Source organism: Chaetura pelagica, unplaced genomic scaffold, assembly GCF_000747805.2.
Source record: "Chaetura pelagica isolate M959 unplaced genomic scaffold, ChaPel_1.0 scaffold23, whole genome shotgun sequence".
NCBI classification, from domain to species: domain Eukaryota; kingdom Metazoa; phylum Chordata; class Aves; order Apodiformes; family Apodidae; genus Chaetura; species Chaetura pelagica.
In genome coordinates this window covers 400,129-413,941 of record NW_009952884.1, presented here as the reverse complement: position 1 = coordinate 413,941, position 13,813 = coordinate 400,129, and positions in this window count along the sequence as shown.

Here is a 13,813-nt window from a genome sequence, read left to right as displayed (position 1 = left end):
GAGTATATATGGCCCTGTGGTCACAATGGTGGAGCATTATGGCCTTATACGGTATGTATAGCCAAGACATCACAAAGGGGAGGGGCTGCAGTAGGGCCCCCTGTGGTATGTATGACCCTCAGATTATGATAAGGGGCCAGCAGAGCTTTATAAGGTACATATTTCCATGACATCATAGTGTAGGGGCAGTATGGCCTTATCTGGTATATATGGCCCCAAGAACAAAATTAGGGGAGCAATATGGCCTTATCTGGTAAGTGTGGCCCTGACGTCACAGTGGAGGGACAGTATCTCCTTATCTGGTATGTATGATCATGGTATCAAAACAGGGGGCTTTCTATGAGATCTATGAACCCACGATCCAGATGGGGAAATATGTAAGGCAGGAAGGCCAGTGACATCACAATGGGGGGCAGTATGGTCATATATGGTATGTATGGGCCTGACATCACAATGGTGGGGCAGCATCACTTGTATGGCATGTCTGGCCTTCAGATTACGATGAGAAGGAAGAATGCACTTAAAAGCAATGTATGGCCATAATATCAGAACAGGGGGAACATGTGGCCTTATATGGAATATACCTACCGACATCATTATGGAGTCGTTCAGTATAGTTGCATATGTTACATATGGTCCTGAGATCACAAAGAAGGGGCTGTATGGCCCTATATAGTATGTGTGGCCATGACATCACAATGGGGGAGGCAATATGGCCTTATATGGTATGTATGTCAAGACATCACAAAGGGGGCTGCAGCTGAGTCTTCTGTGGTACGTATGACTCCAATATCATAAAGGGGGGGGGCATAGGCAGTATAGCCTTGTGTTGTACTATGATCATGACATCACAATTGGAGGGACAGCATGGCCTTTTATGATACATATGGCCATGACCTCAGAATGGGGGGACACTATAACCTTATATGTTATGTATGGCCCTGAGATCACAATTAACAACAGTATGGCTTTGTAAGTTCTTTATGACCCTGTGATAACAATGGCTGGGTGGTATGGCCTTATATGTTATGTATGTCCCCAAGATAACAACAGTGGGGGGGAGGGGACAGTATGGCCTTATGTGGTATATGTAGCCCCCAGATCATAGCATAGAATACTGGAATAATAACCTGAACTTGAATACCTGCCTTTGATTGTTAACAAGCTTGCCTGTCCTTCAGCAGTCTAATGGTCTCCTTAGACATCCCTTTCACCATGTTTATATCTTTTTTTGTATCTGTCTGTCAAAAACTATGCCTGGTCCAAGGGCATCATTGGGCTGTGCCGTGTGACACTGATGGTGAGACTGACCTGATATCTGGAGTCAGCATTGTCGTCATCTCTGTCCTTCAGGTGCCATTGGTTGGAGACTGTTCATAATTACACTTGTTACCTTTTCTACTCGGGAGAGCTGACTGATGGAGGAGACATCATTCCACGTCTTCCCCTTCTCTGCCAGACTAATTAAAATAGTTCTTGAGAATCTGAAACATTTTTAATACCCTTGGGCTGTGTTACAGCCTGTTCCTGGATGTGGTTTAGGTCTCCTTTACTGTTACACAACTATAAAGCTATACAAATAGTATGTATAGATCAACCTCCAAGACAAATGCCGTGGATACTCCAGTGCTGGAGTGAGGCACTGCAGCTACTCAAACCCCAGGACAGGAACTGGGAGTAGAAAACCCCCAGAACAAGGGTGATGGCTGCTCAAACCTCTGCAAGAGTGTCATAGTTTGACTCAGGATTGGCAATTACACCAGTAAGCAGCTGAGGAAAGCCAGGCCTGAGGAAGCCCAGAGAGATTTCAAGGAGAAAAGAAGAAGAGAGACTTCCCAGATTGAAAACTAGATAGCTTTAATGAAATACTGCTGATAAGAAAATATGTACAAATATATGTATGTATATGCAGGAATGTGCAAAACCCCTATTTCTTTCCCCCCCAGCAACTCCCACAGCATCTCCTGAGCTGTGAACACTTCTGAAATGTCCCAGAGCTGCTGGAGAGAAAGGCAGAGCAGACAGGATCTGAGGGGAGAGTGATGAAGGTCAGGAATACATAAGCCTGGGGATCAATGGTGATGGATAGACAGAGTCCTCCCCGGACACCAGCCATGGGCAGAAGAGAAGGGGAAGAAGAAAGGAAAGGAAAAGTCAAGCACAGGAAAGTGCTTGACTTCCATGATCCTAAACTGAGCTTACGTAGATATATGGAATGGAATATGGTCAATTTTGCTGTCTGTCTAGTCCACCCCTCCCTAGAGGAAGGGTTGCAGATACAACTCTTTTGCTCCTGTAGAATCTGAGGCGGCAGAGCCAAGTTAGCTTGGGATCTCAGCAGTAACATAAACATGCCAGCAGTATTAGTTCACTAGCTGGAAAACTTGCTGGTAGTTAAAAGAGAGCTTACTGAAGGGAAAAAAAATCAGTAAAAAGAAAACTGGCTTCACCCTGGCTCAAACCAGGACATCACACCCCTTATTCCATACCACATATTACATATAGGCTCTATATTTTACCAAGAGTCAAATGAAGGATTGTCCCCCAGAGTCAGATTACCTTGTTCCATACCATATTTTACATATAGGCTCTATATTTTACCAACTGTCAAATGAAGGATTCTCCCCCAGAGTCTGATTACCTTGAGGTACACATTGTACTTCACCATCCTCCATCATTACACACCAAGTATGTCCAGGGGGCATGTCCCCCTAGTTCTGCTTGGTCAGATAGTATTGCACCCATTGGACTTCCCTGCACAGCAGACAAAGCTAGACCAGGTGAGGTTTTTTAATTTATTTTTTTTTTCTATGTTTAAGACAGACCTGGCTGAAGAGGCCAAATTAAGGGAAGAATTAAAAACTTCTCACTTAGAGGTGCAAAGCTGCTGAGAAATATCAACTGTGAGGCTGGATGTGTTATTTAGTAGACTGAATATAAATGCATTTAGGTATTTATGTTGGCTAAAAATGCAGGTGAGCATAAGGGGAGGGAAGTGGAGCCATCATGGAAAAACTAAAATGCAGGGAAGCACCAATACTGCTGACTCAGCTGAAACACAGCAAGAGCCGGAGCTGCTGCTTGCTGGCTGAGAGCAGCCTGGTGCTGTATGCCAAGCTGTCTCCTCTTGGCCCCCTATCTCAGAGAGTCTCTGTAACTAAACCAGATGTGCTAAGGTAGTTCTTGATTTTATCCTTGCTAGCGGCTGACTGAACCAACCAACACTGATTATCTCCTTGGGCCAGGAAGAGTAAACAGGTAAATGCAGTTTTTCCTCTTTCAACAGTGTATACCTAGAAACAGTTGTTCTCTCATTATCTGGATTTCAGTGAAGGATTTGAAAAACCTGCTTTAATTAAACTTTGGACATCCTATGCAGAAGTATTTTCAATATAAGTTAACAGTTATTTCCACTGAGCGGACCCCAGGGAGCAAACAGCTTCCAGCAGACTGTTACATTACAGAGTAATTCAATGAAGCATTTTAAATGACCCATTTAAAGACTCCAGTCCTGAAGGCTCTACATACTGGGGAATGTTGTGTTTCAACTTTTTAAAATGTATTTGGCTTTTTGATTGTAGAGAAGCTCTTGCTAGAGAGAAGTGAGCTGTAATGGTCTATACTTCTTCAGTTTTCCATTGCTCAAGCTACTGAACACAATTTCCTTTCAACCAGCAGCAAAACTAAGGTTTTGCCAGATGGCGTTTGCTGCAGAGAAACTCACAAACTTCATAGCAACTAAATCTGACTTTCATAAATAATTTGGGAATTACTGGAGCTATTTACTCTGGTAAGCACTTTGCTTCTTCCCTGTCCTTATATCACTTGGAAACTCTTCAATGGAAGGGATGAACTAAAGGCCAAAATGCTTCTATTTCCTGACAGCAGTCCCAGGAAGCCTGCTAGCTCACCTGTCTTTTGACCAAAGGACATTATTGCCAAAACAAGTCCAGGAGTAATGTTCTCCTGGAAAGCTCAGCTTTTTCTCCCTCTCCCAAAAGTCATACTGCATGTGGTCTGGTTTACATGGGCTATTTCCAAAATCTCTTAAATTAGCTTGTATCTAGAAAGTTTTCTTTTTTTTTCCCCTGACCTTCAGGGCCACCAGTTTTCTATATGAAAAAGGGGCAGTGAAAAATGCCTGTCACTTGCTGGAACTACAAAACTTTAGTCACTGAACAAAATCCCGATCAGAAGACTTGCTGTCGAGGTTGTGGTGGTTCAGCAAATCAACACCAGATTTGAGAGTAGCAAACATCACAGGTGTTACGGAGTAAGAGCTTATACAGCTTCTTTTCCCAAAAGATGAGCTCAGCTGCACCTATGGAGATTGTTGGCTGAAAAAAAACCGATAAATATTAGTCTCCTGCCCCAAGAAAAAGAAACCTCTGTTCAATGCTGGTCTGGGTCTCCAAGGATTTCTTTACCTGTCTTCCTCTTTGAGAAGGTTTTCTCCAACCTCATCTATCACATATTCAGAAATAAAATATTCGTGCTTTCTTGCCAAAGAAAACATCTTGATGCATTCCCTGCTCATCCCTGTGTGCCAGAGTACTGTACTTTACAGCAAATGCTGATAACTTTCAGAAAGAAATGTAGTCCTGATTTATGCCCAGATCATATGAAACACATTAGGTTCTTGCATAGTAATATGTATTGCCAGCCAGGAGTTGAAACTATTATAAATATGTGTTGAATTACTTAGTATTGTGTTCCAGCTGCCTTGCCTTCTAATGAGAAGCCTGTAGTCTTAATATAACATTAAAATACAATTACTACCACCAGAAGAACAACAACAACAAAAAAAGTCATATCAAGCAGCCAGCCCTCCAGTACGATAATTACAACCTCCAGCCCCCACGAGAGCTGGTGCTGAAGTTTCATTTCTGTGTGATTGAAAGACAAAACCCCACTGTTCTCAACACTGCTTTTTGATGAGGCACCATCATGCTCTAGTCTTCTTTTGCTCATCTCATGTATGAAGAATTTAAGATTAAAATTAATAAGTAATGTACAACATAATTTCATATTAATCTGGGCAACACTCTTGAAGAGGGAGGACATTGGTTGCTTTCAGATTATAGAAAGTTATAATATGCCTGCTATTTTTTGCTTTCAGAAGAATTGAGATGTTCTGTGCAGCATGAGGGGAACTTATTTTTGGGTGGAAAGAAACTTACTTAAAATTAAGTTCTCCAGTACCAGCTTTTCCCAGGTGATGTCACTCTGACAATGAATTCAGGCACACCAGATAGGAAAGCAACACTCTGTAAAAACTAATGGTGCTCCTGAAGGGAGAGGATGCTCATCCTGTGGGCTTAGGAAGGAGATGTGTTAACACCTGGGCCTCAGCTGACCGCTGAAGCCCTCAGGTAAGTGGTAACTCAACTCCTGTGTCCAGGCCAGCAGAAATGTTGTGGGGCATTTCCAAGGTGATAGGACCACTGACCATAGCTACCTGCCACCCTCGGGGTGCTGCCCTTGCTGGTCTTCTGGCTCATGCTGCCACACCGCTGAGATCCTTGCTGTGGCCTGGCCTCCACCGCTGGGTGGAGGACATCACCCACCAGCCTGGTAGCCCACGTCATAGAATCATAGAATCATAGAATCTTAGGGGCTGGAAGGGACCTCAAAAGATCATCTACGTCCTTCCCATGAGAAACAGAAGGGGCAGTGTGTGATGGCTACAGGTATTTGACAGCTGTATAGGGCAAGTTTCTTGCTGTCCAGGTCTCAGTAAAGTCATCAGGCATTCATATCCCATTGCTAGCCAGGAAACACATGAATAATGCTCTCAAGGGTGTGGAGAAAATTAAATCCAGAAAAGAGGTAGCGATTAATATGCTCCAAGGCTTTGTATGTAACTTGATCATATTTCACATCAGCACAAACCAGAAAAAATCTAAGAAAATAACTTGAAAAAGCACATAGAAACATTAAAATAATCTCAAAGTCAGGTGCAAAAAATCTATCAAGTGGAAAGCAAGGAAATAATTGAAAATGCTTAGCATGTCAGGTAAGCATAACATAATGAAGAGTGGGGAAGTAATGGCAAGCAGTAGAATGTTAAAAACAGGGGAAAAAACCCCTTCATCTTCCATAACTGTTGTCAAAAATCCCTCATTTTACCAAAATAAGACCATGTCACATGGTAAAGTTCTCTAGTGAAGACAACCTCTTTTTTTTTTTCCTCTGAGAAAGATGTTTGTGTTGTTTGATTACTTAACAGGAGACATCAAGCAGATGGGGACCTCAGTGACAAACCACCCAGGGCCCCCGGTTTGCATTTGCAGGGAGCCAAGCACAATGGCACTGAAAGTATGAACCACTCACTTGAATTTTTTTAAATGCTGCTTCTCAGCATTTTGTCACCAAATCCAGCAGAGAGCTTCCCATTTGCTGCTGCTGCACCTTAGTCCTTCTGAAGCTGCCTGGTTGGGTTGCACCTCCCCAGGGGGTTGCATGTCGCTCTTCTTCCCCACCTCCTGCAGCTCCTGGCTGTGAATAGAGAGCTTTTGCCTTCCCCACTGCAGGCAAGATGTTTTTTCTGGGGCAGCAGGTAGCAGATGCAATGAATCAGCTGAAACCGGTTGTTTTCAACCCAGGCTTTTTCCAAGTATATGAAAATTACAGCAATCCTTTCTAAACAAGCACTGTGGTTGTCTACTATAACACACTCTGGAGAGGTTTTATCATGCTTTCTGAGCTTTGAGCTGAATTAGAGTGAAGATGGTTAGCTGAAGTAAGATTAAAATCCCAACACTCCTCTCTTCCTCAGGGGAAAAGTCTCAGAAAATAATGCTCATGCCCACAAAACCACCACAGACAGAAGTGCTGTCCCTCTCTTCACATGTGATAGATAGGGCACTGCATCAAAAACACTTTATGATATTGGTTTGTTTTCCGACATTACTTCAGCTGAAGTAATGCAGGGGGGAAAAAAGACAAAAAATACCCTCAAACAAGCTCTGAAGCTAGAGCACCTGTGTGCCTCCTGTGTTGCAAAACTCTGCTCCAACATATTCGAGGAAGAAGCACTCAGATTTCCCTGTGAGAGTGGGTGTTGCTGCAACTTTCTCTCTACTGACCTTGGGCTGTTCTCTCAGTCTCTTGCTGGGAAAATCCTGGGTGTATGTGCCTGACAAGATGGATAGAGGGTATATGTTCCCTTAAGTGCATATACAAATTATAGGGAAATTAATAGAAGATTGCAGTATCAATAATTTGAATTTAAAAATTAGAATGTCATCTTTAAAATTCCTTCTTGCTTGGGCTTAATTCCAGCTTCCTAATGAACTGTTTCTAGAGATTAATGATCTTTTTACCTCCAGCATTAAAAGCAAGGCCTTTTTTATTAAAAAATAATTTCTGTTACGTTGTCACACAACCTAGTGGCTTAGCACAGAGGAATGGGAAGCATGGAATTACTCTGGGGATGTAACTCACACAGCAGAAAAGATGTCCTGGCCCAGCTGGCCATCAGATCCACTTGCAAAGCTCTGGGCTGCAGCCCTTCATCATCCAGTACCCTTTTTTGTGGGAGGGTTGGTGCTGAGAAGGAACCACTGCAGACTCCCTGCTCTGCCCTTTTGTAAGCAGGAGGTGAGCAGAAGCCTGTGCACCTCTGGCTTTCACAGGGAGCATCCCCATGCTTTGTTTCTCCTCATCACAAATGACAGAGGGGACCACTGGTTCAAATGGATAAAGGTTTGGATGGCCACCATTGTCACCTCCTGGATGTTATGTTTTCTGCATTAGACAAGCAATGTGTCCTGGCCCAGCATGCATGCTCATGAGATGACAGTCTCAGTTGGGAAGTGGTGCAAGAGGCCAATCAGAACTAGCAACAGTGCCTGGCAGAGGCTTTGTGAAATGTGATTTTTTTTTAAAGTACCATGCTTCACAGGAAGGTAAATCAGAGCGATAAACTCATCCCAGTTAAGCATGGGAAGTTCTGATTTTTGGGCAAAAATACTAAAAAATATAAAGTTACTTGTATGAAAACATATCTAGCAATTATATACAACATAATATGTCATTATGTGCACCTAATATTTGCATGGAATAAATAAAGTATTTAGAAAAAACATCCCAGCAAGATTTTTAGGGTTATATTTTACCTGGATCAGTCCCTGTGAGCTGTGGCATGGACTCAGTAGAGAAGATTGCCTGGGGGTAAAAACATCTACCTGTGTGTGAGAAGGCCCTGGCCCTGCTCACACTGTCACTGTTAACAGTGTCTTTGGGACCAGCCCCCAAGAGCTGGCAGAAGGCTGATGATGTGAGGCCTTGATCCCTGAAGCTTTCCTTTATCAATTTAGTGGAGCTGCAATTTGTAAAGAGAAATGAAGTATCAGCCAACACCATTGTGTGTCATTAGCATGCATGATATACAACTGCCCGCATCTCCTGAATGCCACCAGCTGCTACAATTACACTTGATCTCCAATACCTGGCCCCATGATGTTGCCAGACAACTGGCAGGGATCCATCTCACCTCTAGCTTCATGGTAGGCGACTTGTCTTGCTGTGTTGGCACAGAGTCCTGCTCATGTTGTCTTAGTTGGTTCTGTGCAATTGCATGTGCAGCAATTGGAAGGAAAATAAATCCTTCTTCCCTCAGAGGCTTCCCTTTTTTCTTTTTTTTCTTTCCCATTTCAAACCCAGGCTAATTTTTGTTGTTATGAAATGTCACGGTGATGATGCCAGGGTCTGTAATTCAGTACCCAGAGGCAGCCACTTCTTGCATTCAGAGTTGGAGCAGGAGGCTGGGTTAGTGGATGCCTAGAGAGAAGTTAAAATGGGACAGCTATTTGAAGAGATTGTTCACTGAAGTGCCTCACTGAGCAGTAATTTAGAGACACCTAAGTCTCACATTTTGTATCCATTATGGTTTAAGGAGATAAAGGTGTCCCAGCCTTTCTTCAACCACCTTCTTAGCCTTCTACTCTGTTAAAACTATGCTATTTCTAATTTTCAGAGGTTTGCTAGTGGTGCCTGCAATCACACTAAACAACACACTCTGAATTTCCAAGAATCCTCTCTCTTGAGGCAAGCAAGGCCAACAAACCCAAGCAGAGGAGTGTGCATTCCTTAGGCGCTGCTCTCTGTTCCGCTCATGTCAGCAGTCTGCTCCAGGCTCCAAAGTCAAGCAATGCTGACAGACTGAGGCAGCAGGGTGCAGGAAAACTGATACTCAGCTTCTCACGGCATCTGTAGGTTCGAGCTCTTTGTGTCAAGGTGAGGCTTATTCCCCTTCCACTCTGACTGGGGAGAGGCAGCCCCTAAGGCAGCAATGTAGTGTGGAGTGTTGGCCTCCTGGTCACAGGGATCTAATAGATATTTGTGAGGTCTTTTGAGTCCAGGCAGTTTTTTGCATGTGGTGATATGCTAAAACAGGAGGCAATACCCAGTCAAGGCTATCCTGTTTTCCGTAAGTCTATTATTTCTGACAACTTTGATGCATGGACAAAAGTCAGCAAGCCCCCTGAAGTCTTCCTTAGTCTTTCATAGGCTGAAAAGAGAAAGCCAAATATTTTGTCTGAGCAACCTGCTGCCATAGGCCTAAGCAGGGGCTGCTCAGCAAAATCTTTGCTCCTGATACCTCTTAAAGGACTTAGGGATAGCCTGATCCCTTAATCTTCTGTCTGGAGAGTATAAAGGAGCTAAAGGCATAACGAAATGTTCTCCTACGCAGACAAGCTGTCTGTGTTGTGATGCGATACCTGTTTTGAAATTTGTTTCTATTATTGAAAAGAAAGATACAAAAGGGTTTAGATATAAAGGTTTATAACAAAGTTTGAGCATTGACTAAGTAGTGCTGAAAAGAAATCGTATGAAGATAGGACAATGAATACAGATTGTCAGAGAGATTTCTTCTAAAAGCATTTCCTCCATCTGAAATAAGAGAGCCCAGAATGCTCTCAGGTGGCAGAAACATGGCTGGGGAATATTTCTGCAGGCTGCAAACAGAGGTTTTGAGGCAAATGGATGCAGTGACCCTCAGCACAAGAAGGCACCCTGCATCTGGGCAACGTGGATGCCTTCAGGCTGCTTTTGTGATTGGGAGTTCTGCAGAAGCAGTGTGGTGCCATAAGGAATTGTTCACATGTATCTCAAAGCAGTACTGGAAGGCACTTGCACATATGGAGGATGTCAGGGGTGCTTCCTCGTATCTGTCTTTCCTTACTGGCATGGAGGAAAAAAAGTCAGTGTTTTTGTAAATAAGGGGACGCTGTCAGGAGTCTCTTGCCAGGAGTTAATGCATGACTTAGCTTGTGCTGGCTTTTTCTTTTCTATCCTTCGCTCACTGTGACATGAAATGTGGCAGCTACACAAGTGACCCTGGCGTTGCACAAACGAGCTTTGACTTGAACCTTGGATTACCATTTCAACTCCTTCTGGCACTATGCATGGGATTTGACCAAAGGTATTAGTGAGTTGTTAGGGAAATTTGCAGTCTCCAGTGGGTTTTTGTTTGATTAATAAAACTTAAGTACGGTTTGTTACAGTTGCTGGTTTCTGGTCAGAAAAGGCCCACTCAAGATCAGAAAATCAATGCCACCCTGTGACAGGTCAAGGACTGCCACACATTGCTAGACCTTACAAAAGGGAATTAATGCCTAATGCTAATGCATCCACTTGTCTCCTCATGTTCGTGACCTCCAAAGTCCCCTGCAGTTATTAAGATACGGTGCAATTTTTTCTTAAGTGTGTATTTTTAATTCAAGTGGGTATTATGGGCTTCCTGTGAAATAGATGGATTCTACATGTACACTTGTCTGTGGAAACATCTGAAGCGTAAAATACACCTCATTATACATTTGTCTGGTTGAATTTATTCAAGCCTTTAGAGAGCAAGAGACATCCCATACTCCATTTTTTTTCTGACTTAGGGGATAAAAGTACATTACCAAAAAGGAAAGAAAAAACTTTTCCATGTCAGCATCGACTCTGGTGGAACTTCCTGTAAGATTCAGGTTTTTGCTAACAGAAATGTTATGCTCTGAAGAAAATACATGGGTTTGGGCTTGCCTGTCTTTCCCACTGATGTGTCAGTGGACCAGACATTTGCTGTTGCTGTTGTTGTTTTTCAAAAACTGAAATATTTTGCCTGAAAAAACCTTCATCCAGACTTCTCCCATCCACAGGAGTCATTGCTGGAGAGGAGAAATTTTCTTGGGCCCACCTCCTGCCCCTCAACCCACTCTGTAGCAGCCAGAGTGGAAAGGAAGTTGTTGACACAAGCACAGAGGCAGTTCAAAGACTTCACAGCATGAGCAACACTGAATTTCGTTGTCTAGACGACAAGAGGAAAGTCCTGGTCCTTGAAGTAGCACTATTCAGTGGGACCTGGGCTGTAGCTGCTCGGCTGCTCACGGCTTTGCCTGTGCCAAGAGTTGTGTCTTCTGGGCTTGCCTGTGGGACTTCCTAAGTTTATTTGATTTAAGCAGAAAGAGCAGGTAATATATGATATCTGATCATGGGACAAGAGCCCAGTGTGATGCAGAGGAAGCTTGTCCTGCATCTGAGCAGGTTGGGGTGTATTTTGAACATAGGCATAAACGCAGCCAGAAGACAGTCCTGGCAGTCAGGCACTACCTCAGGAATGAAGTTGAGCTTAGGAAGAAAGGGAGGAAAGGGGAAGGTATTTTAATTTTTGTCTTTGTTTCTCTGCATTGGAAATTGTCTTGGCAATAAATTAATGTTTGCCTATGGCATTAAGTGATGCCCCTCTCTTTATCTTGTCCCATGAGTTTGTTCATCTTATTTTGTGCCTCTGTCCTGTTGAGGAGGGTAATGAGAGTGTCTGGGTGAACCCTTTGGATGGTGAACCAGTCTGGCAGTGCTGCTGGCAGCTGCTTGCCAGGAAGGAGCACACACAGGCCTTTAAGGAACAAGAGGGTCACTGCTCCTTTTCACCCAACCTGTAAATAGCTACTCCCTGCCTGGGCTCCCCATGCTGTGGCTGCCTTGGAGGGCACACAGCTCCTGCTGGGAACAGCTGCCAGTGGCAGATGCTCCTCTGTGTCTCTATATTTTTGCAAGATATCCCTGGAAGAATGTTGTCTCTCCTAAGCAGTTTAGTGAAAACCCCACTTTCAGGTGCTTCCTGCTTGCCTGAAAGATTTATTAGGCCTTCGAAGGTCTGTCCTCACACCATCTCATGGTGAGTCATGCTGATAATGGGATCAGTGAAAGCTACCATGCATTGCAGCCCACATTTTTTCCTTGATGTGCTGCCTTTCTTTAGTCAGAGAATTAACAACTGCTCCTGGGGCAACAGCCTGAGATTATTGCTACTCAAGTCCTTTTTCTAAAAACTAAAATCAGACCACATTAAGTGGGTCTATGTGCTTGAAGGCACTATGCTATCCCCCTACAGATGAGAGCAGCAGGATGACAGGTATGCCACCAGCCACCCTGCCTACCATAGGCAGTCCTGCAGAGATGACTCAAGAGGGATAACATCCTTATCTTGTGGAAAGGATATTCCCCTTGACATTTCTCTGCAGGCAGAAGCGCCTGTAGGCTCCCTGTGAGGATGCCTCAGATGGTGTGATGCTTCCTGGGCATTGCTAGTGCACCAGGTACCAAGCCTGCCAGCTGTAACAGAGACAGGTTCACCGACCCCAGGGCTCCCCTTACTGCATGATGCATGAAGACTAACCTACTGTTAGTACTTCCTGCTAAGAGCAGCCTGGGGACTGCTCTCCAAACCAAGCAGTCTGCCTTTTTATTCCAGTTTAACCCTCGTGATCTGGGTTGCAGCAAAGTTGTGACCACCAGAGCCCACAGATCCCAGCTGTCTGGGACTGTGAGTTTGGGTGAGCCATGCTCACAAAGGCTGGCTTAAAGGCAGCCATGGGGCAGCTTGTGGCAGAGCCAGCTGGGCTGTGGACTGCTCTGAAGGATCTTCTTTCATGAAGGCGTAGGAGAAACCATGATGTTTTTAACTATCATGGCAAAGTGTGGTCCTTGCACAAGCAATCATGACTGAGCTGCACCTGTCCAACACAGGACATAATACTCTGCCATCTGCCTCCTCCCTCCTTGCCCCATATGAGGAGAGCTTTAATAACACTGACTGCCCACTGCTGATAAAATAATCCATAAGGGAGTGTTGTGGAAGGTGCTGAGAGAAGAGGCATGAAATGCTGCCTGCCTCTCCTGGGCTGTGGCTGCAGGGGCCCTGGCTGCTGCCTGTGGGATGGAGCTGTAACTGCAGAGGCAGCCACCTGCCTGCTGGAGACCCTCACACCTCCAGGGGCTGCGCGGAAGGAGTGGCTGGATCCTAGTTTGAAGCAGGGACTCTGTGGCACATGAGCTTTGGTAAATTCCTTCATGTGTATCCTTAAACCATGAACCGTTTCTGACAACTCAAGCAGAGACACCAGAGACACTGATGCTCTCTGCAGACAGGGGGTAAGTCTAAGTTGCTTTTTTTGTTCCTTTCCTTCCTTCCCCCTCCCCTCCCCCCACTTAATAGCTTCATCCCAACATTACACGAATGAAACCTTTCACTTCCCTTCCCCCCTATCCCCCCAGGATTTCATTTCAGCATCTTAAAATCCCCAAAAGATGAATAAATTAAACCTCAAGGTAGGTCAGGATCTCCCTGTAAGCAGGGGAGGAGTGGCTGCTGGTTGCCACCATCTTGGAGGAGAAAATGCAGGGTGAAGGAGAGAGGAGAGCAACCCAGCTTAGTCTCTTCCTTCTTCCCAGGAAAGCTCACAGGAAATTTACTGTGTTAAGTCACAGGATTTTTTCACAGGATTTCAAAGGAGTTTCTCAGTAATTAGTTTTCTTTTTG